Source organism: Athene noctua, chromosome 11, assembly GCF_965140245.1.
Source record: "Athene noctua chromosome 11, bAthNoc1.hap1.1, whole genome shotgun sequence".
NCBI classification, from domain to species: domain Eukaryota; kingdom Metazoa; phylum Chordata; class Aves; order Strigiformes; family Strigidae; genus Athene; species Athene noctua.
Window position 1 is genome coordinate 14,866,879 of NC_134047.1, and position 20,423 is coordinate 14,887,301.

Sequence of the window (20,423 nt, forward strand, 5' to 3'; positions counted from 1 at the left end):
CTAGTGCTTGGAGCATTTGCTGCTGAGACAGCTGTCACAACTAGACACAGCACATTGTCACTGACACACAGCAACAAGATGTGAAATGAATGTGTGAATGGAGTAAGAGTCCTTGCTTTCATGTCCCCATGAAGTATGTCCAAAAGGGTCTTCACAAGTCATCTATCCACGCCAAGCAGGGTCACGTGTAACTATATTCTTTCAAATAGAAGTTTTGCTAACCTTTTCCTAAGGACCTCTGGGGTGGAGTTTCCAAGGATCCTTAACTGTGCTTAATTATAATTAGTCAAAGATCACAGAATCATACAATCATGGAATGGTTTGGGTTGGAAGGGACCTTAAAGATCATCGAGTTCCACCCCCCTGCCATGGGCAGGGACACCTTCCACTAGCCCAGGTTGCTCCAAGCCCCGTCCAACCTGGCCTTGAACCCTGCCAGGGAGGGGGCAGCCACAGCTTCTCTGGGCAACCTCACCACCTTCACAGTGATGAGTTTCTTCCTTACATCTAATCTAAATCTCCCCTCTATCTTCCTAATATCAGACCTGATTTTATGTTCTTCCAGATATAGGGATTAGCCATTTGGAAGGGATTGTATGTATGCTGGAGGATAGAAAGAGAAATCAAAATTATCATGACAAATTTCAAATATAGTCTGAGATCAGGGGATGCAGTTTAAGCAGGTGCCACACACTACACCAGGCAGCAACTGCCTGCACAAATGCTAGTGAGTGAGCAGCCAGTGGGGCAGCAGTGGCAGAGATGGGGTGGGCTGAGCAGAGTGGGTGACACCTGCATGGGAGCCAGGGTGCCTCACTGCTTTGAAACAAGCAAACACTATTCTGGGTGGAGAAATGGAAAAGTAGTCCGGAAGATAATGGACACTCTCCAGCTGTGTGTACCATGCTTCAAGAGAGTTGGGAGCAAACTGGAAGGGATCCGGAAGGGAGTAATGTGAACTGGCTGATGACTAGGAAGTATGACCATTGGGGAAAGCTGAACAAACTTGGCTTATTTAGCATCAGGAACTGAAGAAGGGTGGTGTGGTGATACTGCTGCTCCAAAGAGGATAATACTCTCTTCTCTGTGTTCCTTATAGAGAGGTCTTCAATTGTGACAGGGAAGATTGAGGTTGGATGCTAGGAAGAAGCTTCCTAAGGGAGCAGTATAAAGCATCAGAATTTATTGCTCAGGGAAATTTAGAGCCTTCATTGTTGAAGGTCAAGTTAAAGAAACACTTCTGGAAAAACAGAGGTGTACTGGGGCAAGGAGAAGCCCTCAGCCCTCTGAGCAGCACCTTCCAACCTGAATATTGCGTGCTCTTTGTAGTAAGGAAGGCCATTTTAACACCTCTCTCCCCAGTCATCTTCTCCCCCCAACGCAGCAACCCACATTTCTCAGTCTTCCTAATAAGTTAAATTTTTCACTTTTCTGGCTATTTCCTCTGAATGTTTTTCCACTGGTCCTGGTTTTTCTTGAGCTTAGGCTGGTCTAGTTGAGGCCTTTCCTGAGCAGAGCAGAATGAAAGGATTGCTTTTGGTGTCTCATCTCTGTACACCTGGCTTCTCTGTACATCTTGGCATGCTTTGGTGGCAGGGTTTGTTTAGGGTTTTTTAAGCAGTAGTATAACACCACTTCACGATGATCTGTTGGTCTATACATGCACAGTATAAAATGCAAGTTTAAGTAATAGTAAGCAGTGTGCAAAAAGAATCTTATTTGGAGTTGGGTTTTTTTGTGTGTGTGTGTGTGGTTTAATGCAACCGGATCAAGTCTAGATAGCAAAAGGATTATACTGTATATATCATATTTATAGAGATATTTATGAAGCAGAATGTCTTCAGTCAGAATATTTAAAACAAATGAAATATATTCACTAAGAATTAAACAGTAGGATATGTGGACTCACATGTGTGCATGCACATATACACAGAGTATTTTGAGAATGGTTCATATCTTGTCTAGGGCCGTATTATGGAATTTTCATGGAATATCCTCTTGTTTGGCAGTAGGCAGATAAATAAGAAATTAAATAAAACTGCAGTGTATGAAATATTCCGGTAGTGGTGTTGAAGGTTTTATTAGATTCAGAGAGCATTTAAAGATCAGTAGAAAGCCTCAGGCATTTGCCAATCAAATGAACTTCTGAGAGTGCCACTTCTCTGCTTTCCTCCTTGGAGGATGATGGGGACAAGCAAGAGAAGGTGAATTACCAACTCCTTGGGAGAAATAGATTTATATTGCATTTCAGAGCTTGGTGCGTGAGGAAAGAAGATATAAAATAATTATTTTCTTTGGGGTGTTAGCTGGAGGAAGACAGATACAGAAGAGCAATGAAGGAAGTGATCCCCAGTCTTCCAGGAGACACACGTATTTGAGAGTACTGTGAATGTATTGATTGGTAGAGTTTAACATCAGACTCAGTAATTTCAACTTTGTGACACTGTTTATTTTTTTTACTTTGCTTTCTCTGCTGAACTGCAGAATCTGTCTATGTCAGTAGTTAGACATGTGCATGTTTTCTATGTTCATGCACTTTTACAAGTCACTGCTCGGTATTAGTTTTTCTGTAAGAAGCTCCTTGGGTGTGTTGCTGTGAAGCATAGTGTCTACTTCTTGAATGCTTTTTGGCTCTATTTCTATGGTTTTTGTCATGTTCCATCATTCTTTTAAAATTGTGAACTTCCCAATATGTGTGCAGCATTGCAATAGTAGTTTCACTACTGTGATGTAGGAGTTAAAACCAAATGTGCTCCTGGGCTTGCTTTTGAAATTGTCTTTCTTCCTTGAGAAAGAAACTTACCACAGCCTGTGCAGTGGAAGGCTGTTAGTGCTCTGCAAGCCTCTTCCTTGGTGTCCAGATACAGCCTCCAAGTGTCTGTCTTGGAGACAGTGAGCGTGTGGTGCCAGGCAGATCTGCCCAGTGGGTGGTGCTAATGATTTCAGTGCAGTTGCATATTTGCTCATGATTTGAAAAAGAAAGTGAGATGGGAAAAAGAAAACTTTCAGTGTTGGCAACAGAAGTATTTCTGGAAAATCTCTGGTAGTTGAAGTATCCTCAAGATTCTGCTACAGCTTTAGCACATTTGTGTGCCTCTTTTAAGTACTAAAAAGAGAAAACCTTTTAAAAATACTTCAAACTACTTGATTGTTATTGAAAAAAAAAAAAAAGGCACTTTTCCCCAAATGTCGTAATTTTCTGTTAATTTCATATGGTACTATCTGAGAAATAGAACTAGTAAATATTGACTGTTTCCTTGCTCTCCCACTGTTCTCAGTATAGCTACGAAGGGTTTCCCAGAGGAGCTTCTGACAGGCTTTAAACAACCAACCACAACAGCATGAAGGAGAAAGTATTGTCTAGCTTGCTAATCTCAGCTCTCGTGTTTTCAAGGTGATTTTACTGCATTTATCAGTGTGTCCTAGTTCCTGTTTCCCTTTATAACCATTGTGCTAGTTTTGGATGTTGACAGGCTTTGGTACCTCATGGTCGGATGGTCTGACTTAAAATCCCTTAGACATCTTGTTCCCCAGAGAATACTCCTGCAGAGAGGTCCTTGCCAGATTCCCAGGGCCATCCATCCGCATGTATGATTTTGGCTTTTTCCATTATTTTAGTTGGCTGATATTTTTCACGTTCCAGTTCTCCTCCTCTTAACACAAATCTGCCCACATTTCCTTGGAGGTTTGTCAGCATTCTGTGGGAGGACTTGAATATTAGTCCTCTATCTTTTCTGTGTATCTCTACTTCTATTAGTCTCCCCTTTCATTGATTTATGACATATGTGGAGGCCAAGATACAGTAAAGGACATAAGTCATATAAAAAAATACAAGAAGTTAATCATGTTATTTTTACCTGTCACCTGTCTTGATAAAAATGCAGATACTAGACTGGGTGATTGCAAGTGGAAGTATCTATCTGTGCTTTGCAAAAGGTTGCCACATCTTTGTCACATTGCACATCCTTGTCTCTAAATCAGAGAGACATGGATTTGACAGATGGACCACTCAGTGGGTAAGGAATTGGCTGGATGGTCACACTCAGAGTTGCAGTCAACAGCTCGATGTCCAAGTGGAGAGCGGTGACGAGTGACGTTCCTCAGGGGTCGGTGTTGGGACCGGCGCTGTTTAACGTCTTTGTTGGTGACATGGACAGTGGGATCGAGGCACCCTTAGCGAGTCTGCCAGCCATACCAAGCTGTGTGGTGCGGTCAACATGCTGGAGGGAAGGGATGTGCCATCCAGAGGGACGTGGACAGGCTGGAGAGGTGGGACTGTGCAAACCTCATGGAGTTCAACAAGGGCAAGGGCAAGGTCCTGCCCATGGGTCGGGGCAATCCCAAGCACAAATCCAGGCTGGGTGATGAGTGGATCGAGAGCAGCCCTATGGAGAAGGACTTGGGGGTGTTGGTGGATGGAAAACTGACTATGAGCCAGGAATGTGCACTCACAGCCCAGAAAGACAACTGCATCGTGGGCTGCATCAAGAGAATTGTGACCAGTAGGTCAAGGAAAATTATTCTTCCCCTCTACTCCACTCTTGTGAGACCCTGCCTGTAGTACTGTGTCCAGCTCCGGGGCCCCCAGCATAAGAAAGACATAGACCTGCTTGAGTGGGTCCAGAGGAGGCCATGAAGATGCTCAGGGGGCTGGAGCACCTCCCCTGTGAATACAGGGTGAGAGAGTTGGGGTTGTTCAGCCTGGAGAAGAAAAGGCTTCAGGGAGACCTTATAGTGGCTTTCCAGTACTTAAGGGGCTACAGGAAAGCTGGGGAAGGACTCTTTTATCAGGGGGTGTAGGGATAGGATGAGGAGTAATGGTTTTAAACTGAAAGAGGGTAGATTTAGATTAGATGTAAAGAAGAAATTCTTCCCTGTGAGGGTGGTGAGACACTGGCACAGGTTGCCCAGAGAAGCTGTGGCTGCCCCCTCCCTGGCAGTGTTCAAGGGCAGGTTGGACGGGGCTTGAGAGCAACCTGGGCTAGTGGAAGGTGTCCCTGCCCATGGCAGGGGGGTGGAACTAGATGGTCTTTAAGCTCTCTTCCACCCCAAACCATTCTATGATTCAATGATTCTATCTTAGTGGAAATAATTATCTTCTGCACAGTCGTGGTGATAATCACGTGCTATTACAATGTTCTCAGTTTTCTTGGAGCTATTATGTTTAGCAACAGCCCTGTTTTCTTAATTTTCCTAGATTCAGGCGATTCACATTGATCTATTTTCCTTGCAGGAATTAACTTTGGGGAAAAAAAAATTCATAACTTGAGATGTTCTACAAATTATGCAGTCAACTTCCCTGTGTGTGGGAAAATCACAGGGTCAGAACAGCTAGAGTGTGAGGAATTGTTCTCACCCTGGGAAAAACAACTTTCTGGGCATGATGTCTACCCTGCCAGACTGGTGCTTGATTCAAAAAAGCAGTAATGGAATATGTAATTCCAAAACTGCTTGTATACTATGTCTTCATTTTCAGTGTCTTAACTTTTTTTTGGCCAGCCATTTCAAAAATTAAAAAAAAAAAAAAAAAAAAAATCCTGCCTGTCTTTAATTGATAAAAGACATAGGTGAGTAAAGGTCACTTTTCTGTCTTTGTTAGTTATGGCAAAATACAAAACCTTTTTCTGTAGTAAATTTGTGCAATAAAATATATTGCATAATGATTTGCTAGCTTTATTATTTACTAGTAAAATGTGCTGTTATCTTTAGAATAGCAAGACATAGATGTAGAAGCGAGCCTAGGAAAAAAGGAATTCTAAAATATTAACTCTCAGAGTATTAAATACATTATTGTAGGGGTTTTAGAAATCCTAACGGTTTAGAAGAATGACTGAACAGTACGCTTTTCATGGTCAGCTGATCTCCATTCCATGCATGCATTTATTAAACGCTTTTTACTTTGTGCTTCATTTGACAGTAGATTTCAGTACACTGGATTAGGTAATTGACTGGATGCAGTGTAAACCTCAGCTGTTCAAAGTAACCACTATAGAAGCTGTAAAAACGTCTATTCTACCATTTCCATTAGCCTCTATAAAGTGTTCTGGTAAGATCAAGATGCATAAGATATTATATGTTAAATTATGCAGCCAGCTGGCTGATAGCGCTGCTGGAGCTGGGGGACTCACAAAAGCTATTGTTAGGGCCAGCCAGAGGTGCTTCTTCCAAAAGCTTCTTATCTGTTGTTGCTTTTTGAACTTTGCATATTAAAATTTTTTCTGTTTAGTCTCTCCCCAAGGGCTGGATTTTCTTTATTTTTTTTTTTTTTCCACAGGATGGTTTCAATGAAAACACTAAACCAATTTAAAATAAAAGAAGCAGTGGACAGCATTTCTAGAGAATTATTTTTCTTGGGTTTTATGCTTCTATGGTGTCAGACAAGCTGAGTTTTGAAACTTGGTCAGAAGAAAACAGTTAGCTGAGGCACTGTTTGATAGAATCTCAAAGGAAAAAAGTGCTTATCTGAAATCTGGGGATTTTAGTAATAATTGAGAATCTGTAATGAAAACGCCCTTTATCACAGCACCTCTGAGTGGGGATTTAAAAGAAATTGTCAGTGGAGGAAGGGTATATTAACATGAATGTAGCAGGAAGCAAGGAAATGAGGCGCACAGTGAGGGTGCCCTAACACAAATTTGTTTCAAGCTTTCTTTTGTCTAGTGAAAACTGAGTCCTGACTACCCTAACGTACAAAGTTGACTGACCAGCTACATCTCTTGTTTGGTGCTAGAGGCCTTTGTAGCCACAGCCCAAGTCCATAGCTTATTTTTGGCACTGCTTCTGGAGAGGAAAGCTTTATTCTCTTGAAGCCACATTTCCCTTTGTTCCTCAATACTTTATCCGAGAGCTGGGACTGAACCAGACTGAGACAAATAAGACTCCTTTAATGTAATGTAGTAAAGAATGAGTTTCTAAGGCAGAGTGAACAGAGGGGATATTTTAAATGTGATATTGAAAAGGAAGCATGAAAACTGCTCGAATGAATCTTACTAATCTGGAGCATGAAGTGTGGAAAAAAAGATGGTCTTTGGAGGGATATGTCAGAGACATATAAAATCACATGAGGAGGATGGGTAGGGATTGATGGCATACTCTCTCAGGCCATGATGGTCCAAGAGCCGTACAGTGAAGGTATCAAGTGTTTGGCTGGTGTAAGGAGAGGAGGATCTTCATGCAATGGACAGTCAACCTGGGAAGCCCTTGCCAAAATGTGTTACAAGCACAGAAGTTTATATTTATTCAGAAGACAATGGGACAAGATCCAATGAGGTTTATAAAATACATAGAAATTATACATGGCTTGGAAAGCTGCTGGCTTGGAAACAGTTGAATGCCAGTAGAGTATTAGGGAGTTGTGTCTGCTTTCCCTGCCCTATGCCCTGTCCGTGGCATCTGCCTAACTAGGTGAAATTGTGGCTTGGCCTAGTGTGTTCTTAGAGACCTCAGAGCAAAGAAGTAAAAAGTTCAGTGCCTCTGCTTCATACCAGAAGCAAATCTTGTTTTGTCCCGTGTAACAGTAATTAAGTGGATGCGTCCTAAGTTATGTTGCATAAAGGTACTACTGATGTCTGAGACACTCCCTACCTAGGGATGTGAATGAAGGAGAAAAATTCTGGGGGAAAATGAAGTAATGAGTCAACAATGCTCTCCAAGAGAATGATGAAGGTGTTGTGGCCTTCCAGATTTGTCTTGAGCGATTCCACTGGCTCACACCTAGAGAACTTCTTGGTTGAGCACTACAGAATTGAGCAGCAGGCAGAGGTTTCTGTCCTGGCCCATCTGAGTATTTTAAAAGATTAGTGAATAGGAGGTAACCAGAATAGAACAGGCATGTGTTACAGAAAGAGTGGCAACACGTTTGGGTAAAATTGTAGTCTTGGGCAGTTTGCATGCAGCCTCCCAGCTGTATTATTCTGAAAGGAAAACATTCTTTCTTCCTCTTTATTGGCTCTGCAGCCCTAATCCTTCTTTTTTTCAAATAGTTCATTTCAGCCCACAATGTGTCTTAGGCAAAGCAGCCTCTGTGCTAAACCCAATTCCCTCTGAAACTTTAACAGGGTTTATGTTTTCTGCTTTGCTGCTGCTGCACATGTAGCAATGAGGTCCATGACTCTGGGCCCTGCAGTTCAGACTGGTGTTCCTTTTCCTTGAGTCCCAGTGCTGTTTGCTGCAGATTCCCTCACATCTTGCCTGACTCTGTAACCTTGCAGCACATATTTTCCTTTGTTTACTGCCTGCTGGCACCTGGAAAGCAATTACCTGTTTCTGTCCCCTGAGTGCCTACAAGCCCTATGCTTTCCTGCCTCCCACGGTTGACTGCTTTTAAAAAGAGAGTGCTGTACCCATCAACAGGTGTTAGCAGCGTCTGCTATCAACATGGCATCACCCTCTCAGCCGAGCAGCATCCTGCCAAAGAGCTGGCACTCGCTTCATTATGCATACTCCCCATCTGCATGCAGATTCACTTAACACCTCTTGCCCTAGTGGAACTGGCACGTGTCTTGGTGTGGGCCCAAAGCCACCCAAGCATATGGACTCGGTCTGCTCCAAGTGTGTGCAGCAGAGATGGTGCATTTGTACAACAGGACCAGGAGTCCCACATAGGAAAGGTAATGCAGCTTTTGGGTCTGCGACTTGCTTTTTAAATCCCTGGGGGTTGAGTATTCTCTGATCTGTGTTTCTTTGGCTCTTTGGTATTATTCAGTGCTGTTACAAAGGTATATATCAGCTCTTTTTCTCATCTCTGCAGAAGGCCTAATCTTCAAAATGGTTTTCCTATTTGGTTATTTTTTAAAAAATGAAAATATTACGTATCTGGTTGCTAATAATGTATATACAGAGGAGCCTGTTTCCTGTGGGTTATACACTATACTGAGGATGTGTGATGGCTTTTGTTGTTTCTGCAGTCCTATCCATATGAACGACTAAGCAGAGCACACAGAAAATCTGTGGAGCAGGGAAGGCTTCCTCCCTTTAAAGGCAATTACCAGCAGTGCTACCCCTCGTCAGTCCTGCTAGAAGTAAAGTTGTCCTGTTAGACACCACAGTAATGCCTCCTAGATTTCTGTAGGTAAGTGCATGGCTTAACTCAATGCTCATCCCTTCTCCAAAAACTTTATTTTGTCTGTTGTCAAAAATACTGTTTGTTGATTGCCAGTTTCTTTTGTTAAATTTAGTGCAGAGCCAATCACACAAAATTAGGCAGGGTGTAGTATTAATATTAGGTCTGATTGCCTTTTCTTTGGGATTAGTATTCATAAAATCACAGAATGGTTTGGGCTGGAAGGGACCTTAAAGATCATCTGGTTCCAAACCCCCTGCCATAGGCAGGGACACCTTCTTCTAGATCTGGTTGCTTAAATCCCCGTCCAACCTGGCCTTGAAACCTAAACCTACCACCCTTCAGTTTAGTTACCCCTCATCCTACCACTACATGCCCCTGTCAAAAGTCCCTCCCCATCTTTCCTTTAGCTACTGGAAGGCCGCTATCAGTTTTCCCAGAGCCTTCTCCTATCCAGGCTGAACAATCTCACCTCTCTCAGCCTGTCTTCATAAGGAAGGTGCTCCAGCCTCCTGATCATCTTTGTGACCTCCTCTGGACCCAATCCAACAGATCTATGTCCCTCTTATGTTGGAGTCCCCCTGAAATACTCCCCCCTGAAATAGTCTCCCCTGAAATACTTCCCCAGAATATTCCCCCCTAAAATATTCCCCCACACCCCACCTTGATTAAGACCCCCCAGTACTTACATTAAAAATTTCTCTGCCTTTACCCACACCCCCTTACTCACCACCCTTTATTTGCACCCCCTTTACTTGCCCTCTTTACTCAACCCCCTTACTACTGTTTACTCGCCTCCCCTTAACTCGCTCCCCCTTACTCTCCACTGCTTACTCACAGGCCCTTTACTCATGCCTTTTACTCACACCCCCTTACTCTCAGTGTTTACTTCCCTGCCCTTTGCTCACTCCCTTTACTCGCCCCCCTTTACTCTCCACTCTTTACTTGCACCCCCTTTACTTGTCCACCTTTTGTAACCACCCTTTACTTTAATGGAGTATGAGGCTGAAAAGAGGTGGGAGGCCAGAAAAATTGGAGACTGAAATGTGGTGGGAGGCTGCAGGGAAGTAGAGGTTATAAAAAGGCAGAGGCCGAAAATACAGTGGGAGGCCAGAGGGGATTAGAGGCTGGACATAAGTGGAGGCCAAATCATGGTGGGAGGCCACAGGGGATGAGACGTTAGAAGAAAGTAGAGTATTTTGGGGAGGACTGTTTCGGGGGGGATTATTTGGGGGGGCACTATTTCAAGGGGGGAGTGTTACAGGAGGGATTATTTTGGGGAGACTATTTCAGGGGAACTATTTTGGGGGGACTGTTTCAGGGGGAAGTATTTCAGAGGGAGTATTTGGAGGGGACTATTTCAGGGGGACTATTTCGGTGGGAGTATTTCAGGAGGAGTATTTTTGGGGGATGTATTTCAGGAGGGAGTATTTGGGGGGGGACCGTTTCTAGGGGGGGTATTTTGGGGGGAGCGTTTTGAGGATGGCCTATTTCAGCGGGAGTATTTGGGGGAACTATTTTGGGGCAGACTATTTTGGGTTGGGCTATTTCAGGAGGGGAGTATTTCAGGGGGAGTATTTCCAGGGGACTATTGCGGGGGGACCCCAAAACATGGTGGGAGGCTACAGGGAAATAGAGGTTAGAAAAAAATGGAGGCCAAAAAAGGGTGGGAGACTGGAGGAAAGAAGAGTCCAGAAAAAATTGGAGGCTGAAATAGGGAGGGAGACTGAAATGGGGTGGAAGGTCAGAGAGAAATAAAGGCCAGAAAAAAGAGTCTTTGTCCTGATTGGCATTGGTCTCTTTTTACCCACAACTTCTCCGGCCTGTTCCCTGGCATTCTTTCGCTCTCCATGCCTGTCTGTGCCTTCTAGGGAGGGAGCATCCCTAACCTCTCTGGGCAACCCGTTCCAGCACGTCACCCTTGCACTGAAGTTCCTCCTTACCTTTCTGGTCTTCAAAGGCACATTCTTGGCTCAGAGTCAGTTTTCCATCCACTATTCCCAAGTCCTTCTCCAGAGGGCTGCTCTTGATCCACTCATCGCCCAGCCTGGATTTGTGCTTGGGATTGCCCCAACCCATGGGCAGGACCTTGCCCTTGCCCTTGTTGAACTCCATGAGGTTTGCACAGGCCCACCTCTCCAGCCTGTCCAGGTGCCCCCAGATGGCACATCCCTTCCCTCCAGCGTGTCGAATGCACCACACGGCTTGGTGTTGTTGCCAAACTGGCTGAGGGTGCCTCAATCCCACTGTCCATGTCACCAAAAAAGATGTTAAACAGCGCTGGTCCCAACACCGACCCCTGAGGAATGTCACTCGTCACCGCTCTCCACTTGGACATCGAGCTGTTGACTGCAACTCTGAGTGTGACCATCCAGCCAATTCCTTACCCACTGAGTGGTCCATCTGTCAAATCCATGTCTCTCGAATTTAGAGACAAGGATGTTGTACAAGACATGGTCAAATGCATCACACAAGTCCAGGTAGATGATGTCAGTTGCTCTTCTCTTACTCACCAGCACTGTAACACCATTGTAGGCCACCACCAAATTTGTCAGGTACAATTTGGCCTTCATGAAGCCATGTTGGTTGTCACTAATCACATCCTTATTGTCCATGTGCCCTAGCCTAGTTTCCAGAAGGACCTGCTCCATGATATTGCCGGGCACAGAGGTGAGACTGACTGGCCTGTAGTTCCCTGGGTCTTCCTTTTTTCCCTTTGTAAAAATGGGGGTTGTGTTTCCCCTTTTCCAGTCAGTGGGAACTTCACTGGACTGACATGATTTCTCAAATACAATGGATAGTGGCTCAGCCACTTCATCCACCAGTTCCCTCAGGATCTGCAGATGCATCTCATCAGGTCCCATGGACTTGTGCACCTTCAGGTTCCTTGAATGGTCTCAGACCTGAATTTCTCCTACAGTGGGTGGTTCTTCCTTCTCCCAGTCCCTGCCTTTACCTTTTATGACTTGGGTGGTGTGGCTGGAGCACTTGCTGGTGAAGACTAAGGCAAAAAACTTGTTGAGTATGAGAGCCTTCTCCATATGCCAGGCAGCCAAATCTCCTGTTTCCTTCCAGAGAGGGCCTGCATTTTCCCTAGTCTTCCTTTTATCAGTGATGTACCTATAGAAGCTTTTCTTGTTGCCCTTAATGTCCCTGGATCAGATCTAATTCTGGTCTTTGGCCTTCCTAACCTGATCCCTGTCTGCTTGGACAATTTCTCTGTATTCCTCACAGTGCTTCCACACTCTCTAGACTTCCTTTTTTGTGCTTGAGCTTGACCAGTATCATCTTGTTCATCCATGCTGGCCTCCTGGCATTTTTGCCTGACTTCTTTGTTGGGATTCATCGTTCCTGAGATTGGAGGAGGTGATCCTTGAATATTCACCATCTTTCTTGGGACTCTCTTCCCTCTGGGACTTTATCCCATGCTACTCTGCCAAACAGATCCCTGGAGAGGCCAAAGTCTGCTCTCCTGAAGTCCAAGGTAGTGAGCTTGCTGTGTGGCCTCATTGCTGTCCTGAGGATCCTGAACTCCACCAGTTGGGACCAGCAGAGCTTGCAAGTTACAAGTCATTAGGCATCATTTGCAAGGGATGGCCTGAGCACTCCTATTGTCCAGGCAGTTTCGGATCAGTCAGTTGGATTTCTGCACTGACCTTTAAAATTGTACTTTTATTAAATATCCATCTGGGTTCTGGTAGTATGATAAATCTGGAGGACTGTAATGGACTTTTAAAATATATGTTATGCATAACAAAGTGTTGCCTTCCCCCTCAGTTATTTATAAAAGCTTTTGCATACTTAGTAAATGTACCCTTAAGAGATTAGCTGAAGGCCATATTTTTCCTGTGGGAGATTGTGAAAGAAATTAAATGGAAGCATTAGTCTGAATTGCAAAAAATAACCACTTGATCAAACTGAACAAAAGTGACCATACTTCATTGTGAATGATTCACCAGTGCTAGTATAAGCATTCAATGTGCTAGGTGGAGCTAGCATGACATTTTTAAAGCAGCAATAGAGAAATGCTGTCCCTATACAAAAGGACAACATATGTATATATTTTAGATCATCCACTACTAAAATTAATGATAGGTTTCACCTCACCTGCCAAAACTTCTTAGTGATTTTCCTTCTAACCCCAGCTCAGATAAACCTCTTTAGTGCTTCTGGGTTAATATGTTCAGGCTGAGCAATCACAACACACTGGTGAGTGTCCTGCAAAGGGACCAGGAGACAAAGTCTGCTGCTCTGGCCAGCTGGAAAACGCTGGATCGACACCTCAGCCTGCGGCTGGAACAGCAGCTGTGGCATCCCGGCAGCCTAGTGCAGGGCACTTGTGTACCTGAACAGCAGAGATCGGGACACCGTGTGCTGTGTAAATGCGCTGACCGTTGGGCTCCTCTGCAACATTTCCTCCCATCTGGCTCTGTTAGTCACTGGCTAAGAGAGTGTGAAAGGGGAGCAGAGGAGAGGATAAGGGGCTTCCCAGTATATCATGGGTGCAGAAGAGGAGTGTGCTCCCTGTGCTCCAGGAGGGCCTTGGGTTCTCACAAGCTCTTGAAAGTTCCAGGGAACATGAAGAGTGCGCAGAGCTGTCCCCACCTGTCCAAGCTATGACAAAGCTGAGACAAAGCTTGCTGAGCTGTTTCAGAGCAAAGTTTTGACAGCTACTGTATTAGAAACTGTCTCCTCAGCCCCAGGAGGTGCAGGAGGATCAGGTCCCTCTTCAGTGCCATGGTTTGTCAGCTGTGATATCTCGCTCCTTTCTCAGTTTCTCCACTGCGGTTTCTGGACATTGCTGATGAATCCACAGAATCACAGAATCATCTAGGTTGGAAAAGACCTTGAAGATCATCCAGTCCAACCATCAACCCAACATTAACAGTTCCCAACTACACCAGATCCCTCAGCACTATGCCGACCTGACTCTTAAACCCGTCCAGGGATGGGGACTCCACCACCTCCCTGGGCAGCCCATTCCAATGCCCAACAACCCGTTCTGTAAAGAAATGCTTCCTAATATCTAGTCTAAACCTTCTCTGGTGAAACTTGAGGCCCTTACCTCTTGTCCTATCACTTATTAATTGGTTAAAGAGACTCATCCCCAGTTCTCTGCAACCTCCTTTAAGGTAGCTGTGGAGGGTGATGAGGTCTCCCCTCAGCCTCCTCTTCTCCAGACTAAACACCCCAGTTCCCTCAGCCGCTCCTTGTACCACCTGTGCTCCAGACCCTGCACTAGCTTTGTTGCCCTTCTCTGGACACGCTCAAGTAATTCAATGTCTTTTTGTAGCGCAGGGCCCAAAACTGTTTTTTTGCAGCCTCACCAGTGCCGAGTACAGGGGTAATATCCCTTCCCTGTCCCTGCTGGCCACACAATTTAAATAACTGACTCCTTTGTGGTCTGACTCCATCAGGCACTGCCTGGAGCATGGATTGGCTCATGCTGCAGCTGAGAAGCAAAGGGAGACCCCCAGCATGCAGGTTCCTGGTGTAGTTTTGTGTGATGAAAAGGCCTACTGCTTCCACAGTCACCTAACAGCTTTCTGGTATTAATATTGGTTTAGTTTTCACAAGGTCCTCAGTGCCAATATGTGAGACCCTGCATATGGAGGGGTTTTGTAACTGGTGTTTAGGGCAGTCTATTCCCAGGAAAGGGATGCTGCATCTGGGAGCAGCAGGGCAGGGAACAGCAAGGCAAAGGAAAGGTGGAGATTACACTGGGGGTGCATATCAGAGAGATGGTCTCCAGAGGTGGAAGAGGAAGGTGGGGGAGTGAAGCTAGTGATCTGAGTATGGGCTCAACAGGTCTGTTTCATGTTTCTCAGTGTAGACCTTCGAACAGAAACCAGATTTATCAAATTTGGCAAATGTATGGGCTAGATTTCTTCCAGAATTCTTCCAAAACCATAAATGAGTAAAATGAGTATAAATAGGAAATTAAACTTGGATGTTCATTTTTAAGAAATTATTGACAAAAATAAAAATTTCATTAGGCTGGGACTCTGTGGGAAGGCCCTGCTGTTGTAGTTCAGCGCTGTGAGGACTGCAACTCACAGTAAGGACCCACACCAGAGCAACTCAGGAAGATTTGCAGCCTGTGGGAAGGTCTGGTGTTGGAGAAATTCGTGGAGGACTGTCTCCCATGAGAGGGACCCTGCGCTGGAGCAGAGGAAGGGTGTGAGGAGTCCTCCCCCAGAGGAGGAAGGAGCTGCAGAACTGACTGCACCCCCCATTCTCTGTCCTCTGCACCACTGAGCAGGAGGAGGTAGAAAAATGGGGAACAAATTTGAGCCTGGGAAGGAGGGAGGGGTGGGGGAAGGTGTTTTTAAGATGTAGTGATGCTTCTCACTGTCCTACTCTGTTTACTAAGTGTTGTTGTTAGTGTTTGAATTAAATTGATGGTTTTTTTCTTCCCCTAATGAACCTGGTTTTTGCCTATGACCATAACAGGAGAGTCACCCCTCGTTGTTCTTATCTCAGTTCTTGAGCCTTTTGTTGTATTTTTCTCCCTTTCCATCCCTGAGCAGGAAGGGGTCAGCAAGCGGATTTGCGGTGCTCAGTTTTCCTCTGGGCTCAAATCAAGACACAGGCAGATGCCAGTGGGGTCTATGTGGCATCACCATTTTCCAAAGCACCTCCCAAACGTATATGGAATTGTTAGGGCTGCTTTGAAGGATGGATTATGAGCTTAAATGATTAGCCTGAAGTAATTCATCATGCCAGCACCAGAGGTAGAGGCAGAACCCATGTTTCCCAGCTTCCCTGTAGTAATAACCATTACGTTCCTGTTTGCTCAGCAGGAGAGACAAGGGCCCTGAAGCAGGAAAATCAAGAGATATAAAAGAAGCATGTTCTTCCTACAACTTATCAGCCATTCACAGCACATATGGCCATAAAGGAAGTTTAAATAATTCAGTCTTACCCTTTTATAACACAGCTCAGTTTAACCTAGTTATCCCTACAGTAAAGCCATTACCTGTGCTTACCTTCCTAAAATACTTCTAGCTGCAGTCTGCCTGCACCAAGAAACAGAGGATCTACTGCATGCAGTTTGGAGTTTGTATTGATGCTTAATCATTTCTGTTGCACCTGACTCTTATGAGAGTTTGTCTTTCAGTTTTCAGGTGGGCAGTCTTGCCACACTTTGTTACAGCCTGCTTTCCATTTGGAGCCTTTTGGGGTTTTTTATTCATAGATATTACCTCTGTTTTGTCACTGAACCAGGAAGAAGCATGACCAGTCAGAATCGTGCCCCTCAACTGCTGAATGATGTCTTTCCTTCTTTGAGAACTTAATTTTGAGATAGATTGATTTGTGCTTGTAGACACCATAGGTGGTTATGGCTATAGGGTTCAGCCCAGATGTCTCTGACTGCGCAGGGCATTCAGTATGTAGATTATTGTCTGATGAATTATTCCTGTGGTCCTATTTTAATATTTCATTTTTAAAATACATTTGAAAATTTCAGAGAAATCTACACTGACTTCTCAAAAATAGTTCAAGAAGGAAGCCTCGATAAAGGTGAAACCAGCAAACTTCTTAAAGGCAGCTTGGGGGGACTTTCTAATCCCCAGGTTGCCCAAACATGCTCTTTTGACTCTGTGCCAACATATTCATTGAATTCTGCAAATCCTTCTCACAGTGCAAATACTTCCATTTCTAAATCAGAGATACAAGGAGGGCTGGGAAATTGTAATTTCTAAATAGAACAGAATATTTTCAAGCACAGCATAAATACTGTGTTTTAAAATTTTTTAAATGGCAATGCAATGCTGACATTTTAAAGATACATAAACAGTTATATCTGCTTCTAAACAGTCCATGTCACAAGGTCATTTTTTGTCTTGCAAATATCAAAAGGGCATTTAGGTCTTGTCCCTAGCTTTTTCCTCCAGTAAACTCCCATTCTGATCCACATGCATTTCCTTGGGTAAACACTGCAGACCGGTCCTGTGATGTCTCAGCCATAGCCTTGCAGTGTGGCTTGGATGCTAATGACTTTTTTGAAGTTCTGGAGTTTTCTCAATGTAGATAAACCTCAGGACTGTCAACTCACCATGCTAATATGTGTAAAAGTATTCAAAAATGTATATGCTTTAGTTGCTCCTTTTGTTAGCTTTGCTGGGAATTAGTTTCCAAGAAAGCTGTACTTTAAAGCTCAGTGCCATTACTTCCCAGCCTCTGCACTGTGTTATCTGCTATTGCACCTGAACTCTCCCTCCAGCCCTCTCTTCTGGATAGAATCCCCAACATTTCCAATCTGTAGACATCTATGGGGTTATAGTAAGTGCTCTGTATCTGGTTACTGGTAGGGGTCAATGAGAAAAACTGAAGAATGATCAGAATCGAAGAATAAAAATGTTTGGAAGCTGCTCTCTTAGGCAGCCTAGAGAAGAGTAAATGCAGGGAACCCTGGGGTGAAAAGCTTGGCATAACCCAGAATCTCTTTTATTTATTTGTAGCTAAGAGCTTGTAGGGAGTACACAATTGGATATTACTCTTTACAGGTTTTGGGAATGTGTAAGAAATGTATTTCTAAGAGAAGGTTAGCTATATGGAATCATCTCACCATTTGGCAAGCTTTTTTTCTTGGAAGAAATTTTCAGTTCATGATCTGTACAGGAGCTATTCACTAAACTCTTAGTGAATACAGCTCTTACCGCTTGTTTCAAAAGTGGATGCAAGGCTCAGGAGAGACATCTCCCTGCCTGCTGCTTACACAGGGCATTCTGGCTCCTTCCAGTGCTTTTCTGTCGTTATATGCAGGAGTTCAGGTGTTTGCCCATGGCAGTGTATGTGGTGGCCCTACACAATCACTTCAGTGCCTGATGTGCACAAGTGAAGCTCCAGTCACCCTCCATCACCAGGAAGAAGTCTGAAATGATTGTGCTGACATTGATTTTCAGTACAGAAGCCCATTCCTCACACTTTTAAGGATTTTCTTACACATCACCTGAAGGATGTGCTGGCAACAGACGTATGAATCATTTACTTACCTGTTACAAACCAATTACAATCATGTGCAGCTCGGTAACCGCAGATTCCCTAAAAATGGACAAACTATTTCTTAGAAGATAGATTAGCCTTCATGCACTATATCAGTGTAGCAGAAGATTAATTATAAAGGGAGGTCAGACGCTGAATTTCAGGAGTAGGGCAGGTTCATTTTGTAGTATGAAGAACATTGAGATCAGTATTTCAGGATTTATGGGCAGAGATAGCCACAGTATTTTGCTTGACCCACACAAGTGAGTTACTGGGTACAGCCTCATCCTGCCAGGCCTCCATCTGTTTCCTGTCCCTGCCTGTTTTTTGTTCTTTTGTGTGTGTGTGGTTTTTGATTGTTTGTTTGCTTGTTTGTTTTCCCCCAAAGTAGCCATTCAAACTATTATTGTTATTTCTTACACAGTCCCGGTAGGATTGGCACGCTGGATGCTCTTGAATGTGCCTGCTGCCTCATGGAGAGCTGCTTGTTTTGCATGCTAAGCATATCCTTCCACATGGACACATATACCACCTGCGAGGTTTGAGTTTTAAAAGGTTTTACAGTTTGCAACATTATTCCTAGGGTATCAGGTAGGAATACAGTTTAGAATAAGTTTCCTGAAGTTTTGAACAGTTGTAGTTAGTTTTCTGACTTCCAAGGTTCTCTTTTTAAAAAACACTGTAGTGGTGGCTGTGCTTCTTTAGGTTTACATTTATTTATTATACCTTTAAAGCCTCTGAGAAGGGTTGTTTTGCAGTGTTTTTCTTTTTGTGAATAGCTGTGTACTCTAACTGGAATACATATTTCTGTGGAACATACAGTTTAGTACAATTGCAATGTGAATTTTGGGTCTTGCAATTGTTTGTAGACATCTTTGATGGTTCTGCTTTCTATAGTAGGACACTTCATGGTGTGATGTCTTCCTTAGACTCAAATAATTTTTAAAATTAAGTCTCATATTGCCCTGAATCAAAGAGATAGTGTACTCCCTGCATCTAAGTGTGGCCCACTTCTACCCTCACACACACGTGCATAATTCTCAGTGAAAGATCTGGTAGCTGACAGTAAGATGTGACCCTACCAGTCTAGGTCTCTCACACCAAACCACTCTATTGCACAGAATGGAATACCTCAAAACAACATTCATGAATTTAATAGGTAATCCCTTCCACTGAATTTAATTTTGATTGATCAGCCAGGTCTTACAATTTAAAAAAATAGTAAAGCCTGCACACTGAATATTTCTATGGAGTATGTTGCCAGGGACTGATATATTTCAAGACAGATACGTGTAGCAATGTGATGGTAGTCACTGTGCTGTGTTTGCATACTGATCATATGAGTTCGTGAAGTATTATTCTTGAGAAATCCTCAATCATGCTCTGTAGAACAAATCTGTTCTTTGATACTCAGGGGAAAAACTTCAGGAGTATAAAGCCTTAAGTGTCTCTGCTAGCATTTTGATCACTACTTATACATGTGTAGGCCTGGTGTCAAAAAGACTTTAAGAGGTGTGATGCTTCATAAAGACAAATTTGAACTAATTCACTGCGTTATTTTTGGATAAAGCTGCATGGCCTGGAAGCAGTGAAATTTGTATTGCACTTGTCTCATCAGGTGATCCATTTTAATAGCTCCTCTGTACTAGCACTACAGGAAAGCAGGTATCTATTACGCTGTGATGCCCTTTTGCATCAGTGGTAACTACTCACTAATTCTATGTTAATGGTATAAACTCTGTATCTTTTCTTTCATGCTATTTTTTCAGGAAAACCTGAAGTTAAACTGTGCTTAACTTACAGCTCGTTCACCATAGTAATTTGTTTTGTCATTGCGTGCTTTGCGTTTGCATTTTGTCAGTGCCTATGCTGCAAATAGCTTCCCTCACAGTGGTGGAGGCAGGTATCGATCAGGATAATTTTGGTGTCTCCAGAGGGCTTGGAGAATCAAAGGTGTTAATGTGAGGCTGTGTGACACAGAGCAGTTTAACAAGGTCTAGGGCTTCACACAACTCCCTGCTCAGAAAAGCATGTTGTGTATGGCAACTACCGCTACTGAGAAAAAAAAAGTAGAGATTTTTAATAGGGTAAATTCCAGGCTTCACAGACTTCTAGAAGGTGTTTCAGATGCTAGCTTGGGGGGGGGGGGGGGGGGAGGGAAAAGCTTGATAAACTGGAGTTACCGACATTGCTCTTGCTGAATCCAAGCTGTGACATGCTGAAGGACCAGCCAGAATATCTCAAGACACACAGAAGAGGGTATTGGGTGAGACAAAAGAGAGGATATGTGGCTTTCAGCTGGTGCACAGCCCAGTGGCTGCAGCCCTGTGGCAGGAGGAAGGTGGCTGTAGCATCTAGTACTACAGCCAGTCTG